Raw genomic sequence first — 15,004 nt, 5'->3', positions numbered from 1 at the left:
CACAACTGTATATGTGCTTCACAGGTTCTGCCTTTTCTTGCCAGCATGAATTATATTTTGCTTGTCTATGGCTTTTTTGTTTTCAAAGGTGTTTAACACTGACAGCTGTGTGAAAGCACCTCTTCAGCACCCCTGAAAAAGGATTTCTGATGAGGATAACTAACTTTTTGTTCACTAAAATACAACATGAATGGTGTCTCAGGATGCCTCATCAGGGATTTCTCTGTTACTGTTGAATATATAAAACATTTAAGTCTCTTTTACAACCGGTATTCCTGTTGTAAATCCTCTTTGCTTCATTATCTAAAAGCCTTTCACTTCATTTACTTGTTATTTTTGTCAGATTCTTATCACGCTCAAAGAAATATTGTTCCATCTGTTGCCGTCTTGCTGGGAATCTGACTTTTACGTTGCTTGTAAATTTGGGAGATCAAGAGGTTTAAGCTTATTTGCCCTCGCTGCGAGTCGCTCTGAATGAAAAAGAGCTAAATTTTCTAAGTGAAAATGTTAATTTGCAGCAGCGTCCCGTCTGGTAGATTGTTTAGCTCGACTTCAAAGCAGCAGGGGGCCGAAATAATGAAATAAACCCGTAAAAAGCAGCTCACACAGGCAACAGAACAACGCAGCATCTGAGATCATTAGCTCATTTCAGTTTCTCGGGCAGCTCTGACTCTAGTCTGTACTATAGCGGACTTATAGTGGATGCAAGACTCTGAAATGAGGAGAAGTAAAGCATCTTCCCATCCATCCATCTACCCATCCACCCCACAGTCCTCCATGGTGTGTGTCCCACTGCTTCCCCTCATCATTGCCCGTAATGGAGGCACGCAAGAGGGGAGACACTCTGGGAGACACTGGCTGGCTGACAGAGGAAGAGGAAGAGGAAGGGAAGGCGGGCGGGCGGGGGGGCCAGACAGATGTTTCAATCTCAGCCCCGGGGCTGATGAGATTAATCCATCCTCCAAGGCACAGACAGAGACAGAGAGAGATGGAGAGAGAGATGGAAGCAAGGACTATTAGTACAATTGGCTGCTCGCTTTCCTCTCTGCATCTCAGACATCCTGATGCCTCTAGGTTTTTTTTTTTCCTTTCCATGCTGAGGTGAGCAACATACTCAAGTCCATTATAGATCCAAACACCCTCAGCCCCTCCACCCCCCACCCCTGGACCAGGGAGTGGGAGACCTGAGACAGTTTATTTTGTTTATTTTATTCAGATCCCCATTAGCAGCTGCACAGCGGCCGCTAATTTTCCTGGGGTCCATTCGTAAAATCACATAGAATAAAAGGAAAAAGGAAAAAAAATCTTACAATAATGATAATAATAACAACCATAGCAGCAATAATCTGAGATATGATCACAATGGGCTCTATGCACAGCTCCACTACTTCCTGAATTTAAGTCAGCTCCTTTCCTGTCTTGGTCAAACTGATTAATCCAGGTGTGTCTGACCATTGTGACTACTCAAACACACCTGGATTAATCAGTTTGTCCAATAATGTAAGACAGGAAATAAAAGAGCAGCCTTAAAGCAGAAGTAAGCGATCCGGTCGTTTTGGCTAACTTCCTGTCAGCAGATGGAGTTAGCAGTCCCCGCCCTCGTCCCTACGTCACCACATTCACGCGCATCCCTTGGCTGCACACACAGAGAGGACCGCCCCTTTATGCCGTTCTCTCTCCTCATTGGATAAAGGTTGTAGGATACAAGGAAAGTTTTCTCCTCGGCTTACAGCAGAGCAGAGTGACTGACAGACCCGTGTTTCAGACCAAACACTCTATGTAAGTGATTGCTGTCGGAAGATATAACTATTTAAGACTTATATTAACACAAATATATCACTTACTTCTGCTTTAAGTTCAGGAAGTAGTGGAGCTGTGCATAGAGCCCATAGAGTGAAATCAGGTAAAAAATAAAATGAAACAAGAATAATAATCTAATTCATCAACATTATCTGTGAGTGTGTGTATTTGTATGTGTATGCCTATGCAGTCCTTATGTGTCTGTGTCTTTTCTACTTCTGGGCTGTTAGGTGACATTTCATTTGCCTCTTAAAACCTAATTTTGTTTTTTCTTTGGTCATGTGTTCTGGCAGTGCGCTCCATGATGCTATTGCTCGATACAACACATAGCCTCCTTTTTTAGCTTTAGGCAGTTGGTGACAACCTCTTGTGTCATGTCTGGTTTGACGCATGTGTATCAGACAGAGGAAGTTTACCAAGCGACTCAGTCTGTTGCATGTGAAAATCATACATGTTGTGTGCACATGTGTCCTCCATAACGCCTGCATGTGTAGCGTGAGCACAGAAACAATTGAGGGACGCTGCAACAGGCAAACTTGTATCAGGAAGTCCTGGTTTTTATCAAAGGAATAGCAATTTGTGACTTTCTTTTTTTTTAAGTATCCATAGTGTAACGCTAAAGTTTGATTTTGCAGGTTAAAAGTCAAAATTGCAACATAAACTGGAGCTTGCAATAACTTTCTCTGCAGGATTTTCGTAGATTTAGCATCAAGATGGGGAACATACTGGTTTAAAAACACAAAGGAACACACTTTACACTACACTAGTACACACACTTATTGTACAAACTCAACTCACTGAAGATAATCAGACAACTACCGCAACAGAAACGCAAATACAAACTATTTGTCCCTGTCAAAACCTCGGAAAAGAAACTTTTTTTTCCTTCTTTTTCAGCTGACAGTGGGAGGAGGTCCGTCCATATAGTACTACTTTAATGATCTGATCATCTGGCCCTGTGTGGCTGCTGTTGTAGGCGGTCTGGAAAGCAGCCATTTTGACTGAGTGTAAAATATTCATAAACTATCAATGGTCGCCCATCTGACTGGCTGGGGAACAGCTGCTGGGTCTCTGTGCCTCTAGAGGTGCAGCATCTGGCCATTTGAGGAAAGTGAATCTGTGTTTGTGTGAGTGTATGCTCAAGTTTATACGTGTGTGTGTGTGTATGTGTGTGTGTGTGTGTGTTTGGGAGCTCACATTCTGATGTGTGTGTGTGTGTGTGTGTTCATGTCTCAGGGGGACTAGACATCAGGAGAAACAACTGTGTATTTAACTTTCTTATCTCCAGATGGTGAAGGATCATTTTAGAAATGATCAAAAAGCGAGTCTCAGTTTTATCAGGATCTGTGCTTGTCAATCAAATATCATTCTCCCTCTCTCTCTCTCTCTCTCTCTCTCTCTCTCTCTCTCTCTCTCTCTCTGCTGTCACACACAGACACACACGCAGAGGGAGAGCAGCTATGGTGCAGCCGTCTCTGCTGTGTGTGATGTGTTAAAGTGAATGTATCGTTTGTACATCTGAAATCTCTGCCTTTCTATATGTATCTGTTTATGTCCCTCCCAGCATCAGCACATCACAGCTTAGAAGTGCATGTGTGCGTGTGTGTGTGATTGTGTGTGGGCTGTTCACACCCGTGTGTGTGTGTGTGTGTGTGTGTGTGTGTGTGTGTGTGTGTGTGTGTGACGCTCACAGAGAGCTGTGCAGCTTTGGCTGTGGCTGTATGATGGACATCTGGAAGCTAAATTGGTTAATGGCGCCTCCAAGCCAACAGCCAGCCGGCCGTCCCCTTGCTGAGCTGAGAGCGTGTGTTAGCGGAGTGTGTGCGATTGGGTGTGTGTGTGTGTGTGTGTGGGAGGCAGGCTGAAGTGGTGGTGGGGGGACTCTACATCTGGCCAGCCATCCTGCCACAGACAAAAACCCCTGCTGGACATCGAGGGGCTTTTACTCTCCAAATTCTTTTTTTTTGTATTATCTTTAGAGTATACTCCAAACAAAATCTAATTTGTTGCCTTCACACAGACAAACTGCTGCGAACTGCTGCGTTTGAGACAATAAAGACGCGTCACACTTGGCTCTGATCTCCACAACACAAGCCATTGTTACATGCAGCTGCAGTTTTAGTGCAGCTTGATATTTAAATGTCTTAATGGATATCATTTTTGAAGTACTTGTACAGTAAAAAGAGCATGAAAACAAATAATAACTTTGAAATGAAAGTAAACAAAGAACAGACTCAAGGAGTTTCTAGTCATTAAAAAGTGTCCCTGTGAGGCTATAGCTATAAAAACTGAACACTATTAAGCATGCTTACTCACATCAATTCATCCTATTGACACTGGGAAATTGCAGTCTCAGCTGAAATAAGAAGAAGCAACACAAAAACACACCTTTGTAAAGTGAAAATACTAACAAAATACAGAAAAATAATTCATAAACTGAACATAAGTGCAGCCAGAATGTAACAACACGATAAAAGACAAAGATAAAAACACACATATAGCCCCTAGTAGTTATATTTAGCCCATCTGTTGTCTTATGCACAATCTACAACAGTGGAAAGTTTAAGTGGGAACTAAAAGGAGAGGAAGCCTAATAATCTAATAACAGAGAGAGAGGAGCCAGTCAGGAAGGTCAGGAAAAACATCAAGAGTGCAATGCCAAGAGAAAATAAAATACACAATAGATGTATTAGCCTCACGAAGTAGTAAGAATAGGGTGAGAGACCCATATCTGCCATCATTTATAACAGTAATATCACCCATGAGAATGTACTTTATTGCAATATGATTGTGATGTAACGGGTTAAACTACTGTAAAGTGAGTCCCAGGGGTTACTATACACATTTTATCATAATAAACATCAGAGACAAAATAGTATGATATTATTATGTCGGTCTCTGAGTACCACTAAACCATGTCAACCAGTGAAACATGGCCAACAGTTCTCTGTGGGAGCTGAAACCGTATTTACACAGATCATGTACATGAGGAGTTCCTTGATGTATATGGAGACAAATTCTTGTCACAGGATTCAGAAAGTTCAGTTCAGTTCAGCTCAGGAGGTAAACAAAAGAAAACCCAACCACACAAAGGTTTTTAGTATATTTGTATATGTAAATCACATCTGCAAAGACCAGATATAGGATTTTTTTTTTTACTTGATCTATGCAGGCAGAAATGCATAAATACAGAAACACATATAGACAGGAGGGTGAGAAACACTAACACTGATAAAGCTTTAAATAAATATCATATAGCCACAGCAGATGCACAGCGGCTGAGTCCAAGGCCAAGAGTGCACAAACAACAACAACAGTGTGATCTCCTGAATTCTTCATTGTAAGATCCCAGAGATCATGATGAAGTGAAAAGCGTTCTGTTCGCCCGCCTGCATATCTGTCTCTCTGTCTCTCTGTCTGTCTCTCTTCAGTCCAGATGTCAGAGGAACTAGCCAACAGCTGCGGCAGGAAATGAGCCCCCAGGCAGTGAAAAGGCTAATACACTTCCACACAGAGGAGAGAGACCAAAACAACACACACACACACACACACACACGCACACAGATGAACCCAGATGAAAGCAAATGGATAATGAAAACTGTGCAGGAGATGATTCATTACTCTTTCTTGAGACCAAATCAATGTCTTTATAGATGTTTTTTTTTTCTCCAGGAACATGTTGCACCATGTTGCTGAGTGTGAATGTATATGGGTGATTGCTATAAACATATCCATGAATATGATACTTTTGCATCTGTGTGTGACAGCATTCATGTGTCTTTTTTCCCCTGGATTCATCAGTTTTGTTTAAAGTGTGTGTGTGTGTGTGTGTGTGTGTGTGTGTGTGTGTGTGGGTGATGATGTGCCAGCCTGCCAGCCTGCCTGCCACAGCGCCAGCCCCCGAGCCAGCGGGAACATTTGCCTTGTGGCTCCAATTCCCAGGAATGCCTAACCTGCGCCAGCTGTTGAGAACATGTTACCTGTGCCAACAATGCACCGGCTCTGCCCACCACATCAGCTACCGCTCTGTCTCCATCTGGGTGTGAGATTGAATTTGTGTGTGTATATTTGTTTGTCTGTGGTTCACTGTATCTACCTCTTCCCCCACATCTGTATTTGTGTTTGCATCTGTGTGCATGAGCGCACAGCCTCTCTCATGTGTGCAGCGTGCATGGTGCCAATGTGTATATGAATGCAAGGATGTTTCTAATGTTGCGTGCAGTATATGTGTGTGTCTGTGTGTCAGTGTGTGTGTGTGTGTGTGTGTGTGTGTGTGTGTGTGTGTGTGTGTGATCCAGCTCTTGTGCGTATGTGTGTCTCCATCTGTGTGCTGGGCCTCCCTTTCCTGCATCTGGAGCAGCATTGAAGAGGCTTTCCAACAAGGCCAATGGCAGCCAGCCTGCCAAACAGCCCAGATGTTAGTTCTGTAAGCCTCGGGCTAAATGGAGGGAGCCACACTCTCATTATTCAGAACTCGTAAATTGCAACCATTTTTTTTTAGCAGATGAGAGAAGAAGAGACATCAGGAAAGCATAAAAGAGGGGGAGTGAAAGAAAGAGATAGAGGTATGGAAAGAGAGACAGGTGTGAGAGAGAGAGATGACATTTGATGTGGCTGTTTCTAAGCCTCCTCACAGAGCAATAATAGCAAAAAATAACAAAATAAATCAGACTAAATGCCACTTTGACAAACTATGTATCCGTGTAACATGAGTTTCAAGCCTCTGCAAGTTGATATTTTTACAGTAAAGACAGAAACAGACAAGGGATCTCTTTTAAAAACCTTTTAAAACTGTGTAATATTAAAGTATATTTCAGATTCTTTGCAATACACAGTAGCTTTTATCTCATTAGTTTTAACCATCTCTCCTATTAGGACTGTCAGAACTGTGCAGGAACCATGAAGCATCACATAATCATACAGTGTTTTCAACAAACCCTCAGAGGAAACAAAGGCAGACAGTAAAACTGTTCCCTGCTTTGTAAACATCGCTATTTACATTCAACTGCTCCTTAATTACCGTGGGCACATGAGCGCATAGTTTTCCTGAGCAAGGATTATTATTACAGACATTTCAGCAGCGCTCACTTTTGGATTTTACCTCTGACTAATGTGGTTTGGATAATCTGATTAAACTGTTGTCTTATTTACAAGCTGTTCAATTATCTGAACACTTGCATCATCATGTTCCCAAACGTGGCGTTTATGTCGGTGAGCACAAATCACAACTGGTCACAACAACTACACAAATAAACTGCAATTTGTACTAGAATCTGACTTTAAGTATGTGAAATGTTTAACTAAATAGGCTAAAATATGCCTTTTTTTTATGTTGTTTAATGTTAATGATGTCTTTCATTAACATAGTGGTTATGTCAAAAAAAAAATATTATTATAAGTCTAACATTCACTCTTGTTTTGGTCTCCACCACTAATTCAAGTGGGAAATATGAGTCTCTAAAGCAGCTAAATGCTCCTCTAACTTCATCAGTTTCTCATCTTTGTCTGTTATTTGTTTATGCCCCAGCTGAAAGATGCTAAGGGACAAGACTTCTTTAACATTATAGTTTATTTTATTCATTTTGAATACAAAAATATCAATAATTTCAGCTTTAACATTGTATATGGTCAAATACACATGTGTTAATATGCTTACAGTAAGTGTAAAATCCACACAAAATCCTACTCTGGTAACTTGATTGATGATTTGATTACCGTGAGGTCACCGTCTGTCCTAAAGCCACTGTTTTCCAAACAAGTGAAAATCCACATCCTTCCAAAAAAAATATTCTTTTGGTAAACAGGAGGGCAGCTCTGGAAAAAAAAACACACAACATGTTCATTCACCATCAAACAGTAGGACACAATTAGCTTGATCATCTGGACGGGTGTAGCTGTGATGTTAGGGCAGATTTGGCCGAATGTATGTGTATGCACGTGTGTGTGTGTGTGTGTGTGACAGTGTGTGTGTGTGTGTGTACTATGGTAACCACAGAGGTGGCATCTGCCAGGGCGCTTTAGCTCTGTTTGTGAGATCCATGTGTGTGGACTTCCACAGGGCTTAGAGAACATCCGCTCCCCCCCATATGGTGAGCTGTCACTGGGACGACACAGGGCCGCCCTCCCCTGTGTGGGACTTCCAGCCAGCCATCAGACTGACTGAGTAAACAACAACTGGACATGGGGTGATGATGTTACATTTGTTAGGATATTTTTGGGGTAGGATATTATCTCCTAAAACCTGTGATGAAAGACCAACAGATGACATCAGCGTAATCTATTTCGCATGTGAATCACCTCGGTCATATGTCAGTATTTATGCCTCAGTGATATCCCAAAATCCGTTTATCCTTTGTAAAAAAAAAACATTTTTGTCAACAAACTCCATTCTCACGGACCGTATCAAAACAGATCTGACTCCTAAATCGTTTCACAGGGGGTTAAATGTTTATGAGTGATAGGCATCAGATGTTAGTGATACGACTGAGCTGGCTTAAAACGGCATAACAGCGATAAGGATGTCAGGTCTTTTCTTTTGAGTTTAAAAACATGCCACTAAGTAGCTGTAAATTAGTCATAGCTTCCCCACATTAGTCTGCTATATGACAACTTTTTATCAAACACAGCATATGACACGTTTGGGAAATGCAAATTGCTGAGAGAAAACATGACTGAGAGACATCTCCTCCCCTGACAGATATCTTTCTCACATCTGTCTCTCACTTCCTCCACACAGATGTTACACAGCAGTTTGTTCTGAGAAGGAAAAGACGACTCCTCCTGCGCCTCCCCGAGGAGCGACTTGCCTGGGGAAAATCACATTTACACATGAAGTGTTAATGTGGTGTCTCCGAGCCGGTGTGTGTGTGTGTGTGTGTGTGTGTGTGTGTGTATAGACAAAAGAGATGGGAAGACAAAGAGAGAGAGAATGAGTCTTACAAAGGAAAAAGGCGCAGACCAGAAATAGGAAGTGGCAGGACTGGAAACTCGAGGCCCTCAGGGGCCATCAGAAGCTTTGGAGGAGGGGGAGGAGGGTGTGTGTGTGTGTGTGTGTGTGTGTGTGTGTGTGTGTGTGTGTGTGTGTGTGTGTGTGTGTGTGTGTGTGTGTGTGTGTGTGTGTGTGTGTGGAGAGGGGGTGCTGGCACTCTATCCTCTGGCTGTACTCAAACTGTGTGTGTTTTTGATGTTGATCTCATCCAGTTGTTGGAAAGCCAAACACAGTCTGTGCACCCAGATGTTGACAGATGTGCAGAGTGCAACCCAACTTCCTCTGAAACACACACACACACACACACACACACACACACACACACAGGAGGGGGATAGTAACACATATCCTTCCTGTGCACCCTCTAGAGACAGTCTTCCTGGCTTGCATGAGACGTTGAACAAATTCCACAATATTTCCTAAAACCAACCTCTGCCCCGGCGCAGAGCTGCTGCGCTCTTCGGGGACCGGCCCTGTCCACTGTGCCGTTCCAGATGTTCCATAAATAACTAAAACCCACAGAACTTGCCTCCAGATCCAGATCCAGATGTGTTAACTTCACATGCCGTAATGTAATGAGAAGGACAGAGAAATTGAAAAAGACAGAACGACAAACAGCTGGAGCCCTCAGTGGGACGAGAGCTAATGCAGCTCTCCCTAGTGGCCTGGAGTGGTTTCTGCACTCTGAGGGTCTGGACAAGTGGGACATTTTTTAGGTCTCATCTGGCACAGGTTGAGATAGTAACGGTATTATGGTTTCAGTGTCCTATCATGTCATGTCCAATTCTGTCCTCTATCATCCCATAGTTTTTTTTTTGTCCTGTTCTGTCCTGTCCCATTCAGTCCTGTCTTACCTTGTCCTATCCCATCTCATCTTGTCCAATCGAATTCTTTATCAATCCTATAATGTCCTGTCCTATTTAATTTTGTCCCGTCCTAATCTGTCCCATCTTGTCCAATCCTGTTTTTCTGCAGTTTTTTTTTTTTTTTTTACATAATTCTTTCAAAAATGTTCCTGACCTATCCTGTCCAATCATGTCCAGCCCTACCTTGTCCTGTCCTGCCCTGTCTTGTCCAGTTCATACTCTTTGATATCCTTTCTTACCTTATTCTATATGGCGTATATCGTATCCCATACCTCTCAAATCCAACTGTGCCCTGTTGTATCCTAGCCCTGTCGTTCTCAAACTTTTTCAGATCAAGGACCCTTAAAATGACACAAATTAGGCCACAGACCCCCTTTGGACAAAATTTTGAAGCACCAAAAATACACAAATATTTGGTCTGAGACTGAAGAACATTACTTTTTTGTCAATGTAGGTTCAAATAAGGGCCAATGGCGTGTATTTTTGGAAAAACGTTGAAATATTTCTAGAAAAAAGTGGTAAAATTTCTCCTAAAAAAGTTTTTAAAAAATTCTAGAAAAAGTGGTAAAATGGCTAAAACAAATCAAAAAAAAAAAAAAAGTCTAGAAAAAAGTGGTAAAATTTTAAAAAAGAAAAGAAAAAAACAGTAAAAAAAAATTTCTAGAAAAAAATTGTAAATTTCTTTTAAAAAAAACAATTCTAGAAAAAAGTGGTAAAATTTCTAAAAAAAAAAAAAAATAAAAAGATTTTTAAAAAATTCTAAACCCCCCCCAAAAAAACAAACAAAAAGTGGTAAAATGTCAAAAAAAAAGTTTAAAAATTCTAGAAAAGAAGTGGTAAAATTTACAGAAAAGGTTGGGGACCCCTTTGAACCCTCCCAAGGACCCCTGGAAGTCCCGGCTGGACCCCACTTTGAGAACCATTGTCTCCACCCAGTCTTTTGCTAATGGTAAATCACAAATTGAAGAAAAATGTTTTGAAGCATTTCAAGATTCAAGGTTCAAGATTCTTTATTTGTCACATGCATAGTCATAGAGGACACTTACAACAAGCAGTGAAATGAAGTCCTTACTGTGACTGTGCTGTCCCTCAAATAAGTTAAAATAAAAAAAATATCTAGATAGTAAGCTAAAAAGATCATTTAATTCGTAATGGAAATAGGCACATAAGAAACACATACAAGCTTTGTAAAGTCCTTAATCAAATAGGCATAAAGTGCGAGATACCTAGAGGTTTGCATTTATTTCTGGGCTATCAAACAATCATTATTTCTTGACTATATTTCTCAACATTACTTTGAAATTGACCGTTATTACAAGGCTATTTCTAGACATTGTGAGGTAATTAGTGGCCTGTAAATTAAAGGGTTACCAAAGCTGTTTCTGTTTCAGCATTTAAGCATAGAGCAGATGTTTTGTGCTGAGAAACAAGGAAAGGAAGGAGGAAATGGCTGTCAACAAAGGAATACAAAGAACTGAAAAAGAAACACCTGAAATTGTGACTTCAGTTTGGGAGAACATCTTCATCTTGTCGTGGAAGTAAATGTGTTCTGCTGCTGTGTGTCAAGGTCACACAGTGGCAGCCCTCCTCTGGAACAAAGTCTTCCCCTCTCTCTTTCTTTCTCTCTCTCTCTCTCTGCCATCGTCCCACTGCTTCACTGACTCGACCATTGAGCAGAATCTGCACTGATGGCACCCAGTCGATCTCCAGCATGCAGCTGGAAGAGCAGTGAGGGAGGAGGTGTGTCTATGTGTGTGTGTGTGTGTCTGTATCTGTGTGTGATTGTGTGAGACAGAGACAGAGAGTTCATGTGCATGTTCATGTCACACAGTTCGAAGCCTGGAGATGTTTGTGTCACCGGAGGCAGGATGGAGGTCCTGGCTGCTCCCACAGCTTCACACAGGTAACATCTGTCTGCACCCAGACACACTATACCTGATATTCACTCACATCATTTCCCGTAGCCGACAATTACGGAGCAGATGATGACTCCTCTCAGTTTGTCCAGTCATCCCCATAAACAACACACTCTGAAATACGTGGTCTGGTCTCGCAGTCGGTCACTTCCGAGAGCTTATGACATTAGGAAGCGTCAGGGCGAACCTTGGCAGTTAATCAAAAGACTTTGCTTCGTGGCTCAGCTTTCTCTTTATCACCGTGGTGCAAAATAACTCCCACATTACTGGCATGCTTTTACCCTCACTCATAAATTATTCTGCTGTCACATGCTATCACAGATATTGGAAATGCAACTTGCCAACGGCAGACACTGCATACAAACATCCTCTGGAGCCATTGAGAAAATTAGATACAAATGTTTCCAACATGTATTACTGCTCTTTGGACTCTACTATAAACACGTAATCAAAATTTGCATTTATTACTCAGTGAATCTATTTACTTTATGACTTTATTTTATTCCATATTTCTTAGTATTTGTCCACATGTAAGTCTAGAGCAATTTAATGTAACATGGAAATGAAAGCTTTAATAGGAGCTGTAAATGAGCATATGTGATAAGATACTGTGTAAATGACATGCAAAGCAGTAATAGTAGAAATCCATTATGGGGTCTGATGCGTTTTCTCTTGTGTGGGATATGGAGACGTAAAATGGCGACAGGGTGTTTTTGGGGAAGTGCAACCTGTGAGCAGAAGGTGTCCACAGATACGCAGGTGCACGCATGCTGCATATGTGAATATGGGAACATATGCATGGGTACTACGAGCACGTAAACATGGCGAACAGAGAAGCAGCACATGTAGTCACATATGCACAAACATGACACCACATACGCAGCAAAATAAAGTGTAAAACTAAATGTGTCAAGGTCTTATTGAGAAAACTATAACCTTTTCTTCTCATCTGTGAGAAGTATAGGCTACACAAGCTTTTGTGTCGCCCATCCCCCTGTGCTTCACAGCATTATCAACTGGGGTCACGCTTACTGAGATGTTAGAGCAGCACATCATCTAAAGCCACAGAGTGATGAAATATTGACATGTGACAAATATGAGCTCGTTTCACTGAAATATAAAACTGGTGACAGTTTCAGGCAATGAAGTAATGCCACCCTATCACTGAGATTTCAGATTGATTATCGTTCTTGTTTGATGTGCGTGATTATATCACAGCCAAATATTATGTTCCTTCAGTCAAATGAATCAAATATTTATTCTACTCAACATGAAATCTGAGGCAACAATAACATTAAAAGAATAAAAAAGCATGAAAAATAGTTTGGAAGTTGTGTTAAATATATATAGATTTTATCTGGTCATCTGGTATTCTGCAGCCTACATTTCACACCTGAGTGCAAAATAGGTGACCCAGAACAGAGCAGAGCAGAGCCATGCTGGACCATACTGGCTCCCAAGCTGTCCTGCTGTAGAGCACACCTTCAACACCGTGGCTGCAGCTGCTCTGTCCTGTCTCGTGTGTGCATTTCTGTTTGTGTGTGTGCTCATTCCTGTGTGTGTGTGTGTGTTTGTGTCCCCTGCACAGGGTCTCTCTGACCGCAGCTGTCCCTACCTCTTTGCGGGTCTCCGGGGCGAGGCTGACCTCTCTCTCCTGAAGCCACTTCAAAGAGACCTGGGATCGGCCGAGAGAGAGGGGGACGGGGTGCTCGGCTGGCCAGCACGGCTGCTGCTTCCCTGGGCTTTGGGAGCTGGGGAGCTGGGGCTGGAGTTAAGGTTAGAAGATGAGGGGGGTGGGGGTGGGGGTGGAGGTGGAGGGGCGAAGCAGGGCTGGGTGTGTTGCAGGAGGTGAAGAGAGTCCCAAACATGGAGGGGGGGTATGTGTGGCATGAGGGCAGAGACAGGAGGTATGGGAATTGGGGTACGGATGTTGTTATAGTCAAAAGCTGGAAGTTTATGTGTATTTTATGTATGTATGTGTGTGTGTGTGTGTGTGTGTGTGTGTGTGTGTGTGTGAGGGTGTGTGCGTGCTGTTCAACCTGGACAGACCTCCTGTGCTCTGGTGTCACTTCAGGGGTGTGTGTGTGTGTGTGTGTGTGTGTGTGTGTGTGTGTGTGATTCACTTGGCAGCGCACCATCTCACCCACAGGGAGTCCGGGGTCCAGCTTGGTGAGAACTGATGGCACCATTGGCGCCGGGGGGACACCGTTGCACGAGGGTCCCAATGGAAAAGACAGATTACCGGCCAACACTCACACATGCACACATGCACACACACATATACCTCTACAGAAGGAGGGAGTAAATGTGTAACTGGAACACCTGACAAAATTGTGCAATCTGGTTTAACAGACCATAATTAAATGTATTTGTGAGTGTATGATTATAAAAGAAACTTCTACAAAGTGACACATAATCTGTGTTTATCTGCAAACAAAAAACTGTCAGAGGTGCAAAGTTAACTCTGTGGTAATCTTAGAAGCTATATTCACCTACACATCCTCTCTCTATATACAGTATATACTATATATACTCAATCTGAGAACCTAACACGCCTGAAGTTCACAAACATACCCATGTGGTGCACTTGTGTGTGAGATCATGCACTGATGAGCAAAACATACCTAGAGGTTCTCACCTTAACATCGTCGTCGTTCCTCCTACAGCTGCTCTGACTCTGACTGACTGGACGGACTCGCTCAGCAATGCAAAGACTGTGCATAATGATGCCTCAAGAGAAGCCAGAAAATAGACGAGCGCACTGATTATAAGATCCATGTTTATCCAAGTCCTTTGGAAATTGAGGTCACGGACAAAATAACACTGAAAAAAGAAGACAAGTATTTTTATTTTAGTTCATGCAGCAGCACAAATCCTATGAAATATGTATCTCTATTGACTTGTGTCTTAATTTGAACTTTTACTGCCATCTGATATTATGATAAAATATTGGACTTCGTGCTGAAAGAAACAAGCTCACATCATCTACATTTTAATAAATAACAGGTCAGTGTACAGCTCTATCCTGGTTTCTGCTGTCAGGCTTCACCTCCAGCACTGTTCTGGAGGTGAAGCCTGAAAAAAATAGACTAAACAAATGAATTGAATTGCTAATCAGACTGGTCGTGATCATGTCTTGATGTCAGCGTGCACAGAGGAGAGGTTGTTCACAGACAGGTCCATTGTCAGAGTGTTTTGGCGTGTGTGTGTGTGTGTGTGAGAGAGAGAGAGAGAGCGTATCACATAACTGGTTGAAACGTGTTTTCAGCACACACCGCGGGGTCCAAAAGTCTGAGACCACATTTGTGGGCAATGTATTGTGAGGGATATCTGTCAGTAGGGGAATTATCCCTCTTGTAACTGTAGACCTGTGCACCACCATAGCATGGGTCCCCCTTAATCCTTGGCCGGGGGTCATCTGTATCCTTTGACCC

The sequence above is a fragment of the Trachurus japonicus genome, chromosome 15 (assembly GCF_045865225.1).
Source record: "Trachurus japonicus isolate A0001 chromosome 15, Traja_1.0".
Taxonomy (NCBI): domain Eukaryota; kingdom Metazoa; phylum Chordata; class Actinopteri; order Carangiformes; family Carangidae; genus Trachurus; species Trachurus japonicus.
This window is presented reverse-complemented; position numbering follows the sequence as displayed.